The sequence below is a fragment of the Carlito syrichta genome, unplaced genomic scaffold (assembly GCF_000164805.1).
Source record: "Carlito syrichta isolate Samal-C Ts95f unplaced genomic scaffold, Tarsius_syrichta-2.0.1 Scaffold121030, whole genome shotgun sequence".
In the NCBI taxonomy this organism is placed as follows: Eukaryota; Metazoa; Chordata; class Mammalia; order Primates; family Tarsiidae; genus Carlito; species Carlito syrichta.
Genome location: NW_007065126.1, coordinates 6,011 through 9,590, shown reverse-complemented (window position 1 = coordinate 9,590; position 3,580 = coordinate 6,011). Strand labels below are relative to the sequence as shown.

At 44.9% G+C, this 3,580-nt stretch overlaps 1 pseudogene across 1 annotated transcript; it reads left to right on the top strand.

Annotated features, from left to right (window-relative positions):
- Window positions 1-2,205: 2,205 nt before the first annotated feature.
- LOC110594668 lies at window positions 2,206-2,781 on the top strand (annotated as a pseudogene). Its single transcript, XR_002481374.1, has 2 exons — window positions 2,206-2,298; window positions 2,466-2,781. The product of XR_002481374.1 is annotated as a mitochondrial import receptor subunit TOM6 homolog pseudogene (transcript).
- The last annotated feature ends 799 nt before the right edge of the window (window positions 2,782-3,580 follow it).

The window sequence follows — 3,580 nt, the reverse complement described above, 5'->3', positions numbered from 1 at the left end:
CCTCATCTCTACAATAAATCAAAAAATTAGCTGAGCGTGGTGGTGCACACCTGTAGTTTCAGCTACTTGGAAGGCTGAAGAGAAAGAATCACCTGAGCCAGCAGGTCAAGGCTGCGGTGGCCGTGCGGGTGCCACTGCACTCCAGCCCGGGCAACAGTGAAACTCCAACTCAAAAAACAAAACAAAAACAAAACCAAAAACTACCCTGCAGAGCAAGCATGTGGCTTTTCTTTCTACAAGATAGGATTAGAGATCTGCTCAAGAGCTACTTAAAAATAGCCAGCACTATAATCTTGCTATATTAAAATCCTGGAGCTAAAAACAGGTCAGATCATCTACTTGTTACTACAAACCCACTCTTTAACTGGTCACACGATTCCTGGGCTCCACTCCAGAGTCATTCTTCTCCAAGGCTGGAGGTGAGGCCCAGGAATGCAAATATTTTAACACTTTGTAGGTGGTTCTTGATGTATAATGAAGTTTGAAAATCACTAAGCCTGTTTTACAAATGAAGAAGCAAGGCTGGTAAGTAAATAGTCTGAGGCTACAGCCTAGATCTCTAGCTAGTCCAACATACAGTTTCCAAGAGTTTCCTGGGCACTGCAGAATATTTAGCAGCTAGCCGGGCGTGGTACCACACGCCTGTAGTTCCAGCTACTTGAAAGGCTGAGGCGGAAGGATTGTCGGAGCCCAGAAGGTTGAGGCTGCGGTGGCCAGGAGCATGCCACTGCACTCCAGTATGGGCAATGGAGTGAGACTCCAACTCAAAAAAAAAAAAAGAGAATATTTAGCAGCATCCACTCAATGTCAGTTACATCCTTCATTCCTGGTTGAGAACCACTGGTCTAATCCAACTTAGTAACTACTTTAACTTTGGGCAAGGGAACTTTCTCTTTTATTTACTCAGCAGCAAAATGGGGAGAAAACTTACCTCACAAAGCGTAGTTATAACAAATACTGTTCGTGAGAGCAAGTATTTGTTATAACAAATACTTGGCAAAGAGCCTAACAAAAAGAACTCCAAACTGCTTCCATTATCCACACAATCACAATCCAAATCTAACAGTACTTAAAGGGGACCATGATCTATGCAAGTCTATAAAGCACTAAAACTCTCCTTACCGCCGGGCTCGGTGGCTCAGCCTGTAATCCCGTGTCTTTGGGAGGCTGAGGTTCGAGTCCCGCCTGGGCAACTTGGCGAGACCTCATCTCTACAATAAATCAAAAAAATCAGCTGGGCATGGCAGCGCGTGCCTGTAGCTCCGGCTACTCGGAAGGCTGAGGTGGAAGGATCGCCGGAGCCCAGCAGGTCGAGGCTGCGGTGGCCGGGAGCGGCCACTGCACTCCAGTCTGGGCGACAGAGTGAGACTCCAACTCAAAAACAAAAAAACCAAAAAAACTCTCCTTACCATTACAGAAATTTCATTATGATGATCCTTACATCTGACATCTTAAGGTGGTGGATTTTCATGTGATTTTTTTTCAAGTCCACAGCCAACAGCTTTAATCTAAGAGAAAGATTAACATGCTTCATTCTAACAGAAAAAACCTTCAGGTATTTATACTCAAGGTTTGTATTAAAAAGCTGAGCCTCAGGGAGTCAGAACTCCTCACAAAAGATGTTAATTCAGACAGGGATAACTTTAAATCATCCTCAGCTCAGCCAGTAATGAATGCTCCCAAATTCCAACCAACCAAAATTAATTTTCCAAGTCTCAATTTCAATTCTACATGCAATGACATCCATGTTGGTTACAGTGACACCTAGTGGCCCCAAATTACCCGGGTACAGACCCTCGTGGTTTTTATTATTTAAATAATTAGCAGTTGGGAGTGGTGGCTGGTGCCTGTAATCCCAGCACTTTGGGATGCCAAAGTGAGAAGACTGCTTGAGGCCAAGCGTTTGAGACCAGCCTGCGCAACAGAGCGAGACCTTGTCTCCAAATATATACATAGTTTACTTATTTATTTGTATTCTGAATTCTAGGTAGGTTTTTCACCCTAAGTGGACTTATGTGTCAACATACACTCCACACTTGAACTTCGGAATAAAGTAGGGGTGAATGCACGTGACAGCACCAGCTCTGCTTTCTCATGACTGGTGACAACCCAGGTCCTGCTTGCACCCACTCTTACTCATCTTCGGGATCCATCCATTACTTTGAAGCTTCAACCTGCCGGCTCTGCTTCTCACCATCTCCACAGATGCCCAAAAAAGACCTTCGGGAAAGGAAAAAAGGTTCTTTACTAAAACTACGGTTTTCCAGAAAAAGTTTACAATCCCACCGATTACTATCGGTAAAGTTAAACAAAAACCACTGAATGGCTTTCCGAGGAGCCAGCAAGATGGTGTAAGTGGAGAACAAGATAAAAAAAATGTGGTACCGATACACAATGGAATATTACACAGCCATTAAAAAAAAATCGAAGAATGGCTTCCGGGGGGTCACCATGAGCGCTAACAGCTCGGCATATCTCCGGACAATGTGGGAGACTGGCTTCGGGGCGTCTACCGCTTTGCAACCGATAGGAATGACTTCCAGAGGAATTTGATACTCAATTTGGGACTCTTTGCTGCGGGAGTTTGGCTGGCTAGGAACTTGAGTGACATTGACCTCATGGCACCTCAGTCCGAGGTGTAGTTAGCCAAGGAGCCAAATGGAATCCTGTGCTGTACCCGAACCACCTAAAAACAGAGCCTATGATCTGTGACGACCACAATGCCCTGATGGTAGCTTAAATTTGGTTCAAACGGGCACCTTCCTTTTCCTGTCTGGTTTCCTTTTGTTGAGTCCACTCAGAACTCCATTCTCTGGTCAGCAGTCAGGTTTAAGCCAAAGCCTTGCCTCTGTTTGTAAAATTCTGTACATAGTTCCTAAGTTTCTGCAAGAGGTGATCTTTACTCTTGTCCTGAGTAATAACAATGGTGTCTTAACAAATATCTGAAATAAAGACTGCACACAAAGAAAAAGAAAAATCAAGAATTTCGCAGTAACCTGGGTGGAATTCGAGTTTATAATACTGAGTGATCTCTCACAGAAACAAAGATCTGAGTATCACATATTCTCACTCATAAGTGGACCTTGAACAACTACCTTAATACTATAAGAAAAGGAGCGACAGTAGCAGGAAACTGTGGGGGGGGCAGGGAGGGGAAGGGAGGTGGGATTAACGGTAGTCAATACCTGGGGAAAGGGCGGCACACCTCATCAACAAGGGTACCTGCACAATGCATATTTGTATACCTAACCCTTAATTGTACCCCACAATTCTAAAATAAAAAACATATATTAAAAAAAAAAGAAAAAAAAAAGCCACCGAATGGAGCGGTCCTCAAGTGAAGTCACGTATTCACACTCAACACTCCCGATGCCGAATTAAGAACTGCCACAAGCCGGGCTCGGTGGCTCAGCCTGTAATCCCGCGCTTTGGGAGGCTGAGGTGTGTGGATTGCCTGAGCCCGCGGGTTCGAGGCCCGCCTGGGCAACTTGGTGAGACCTCAACTTTACAATATCCAAAAAAATTAGCCGGGTGTGGGAGCGCGCGCGCCTGGAGTTCCAGCTATTTGGAGGGCTGAGGC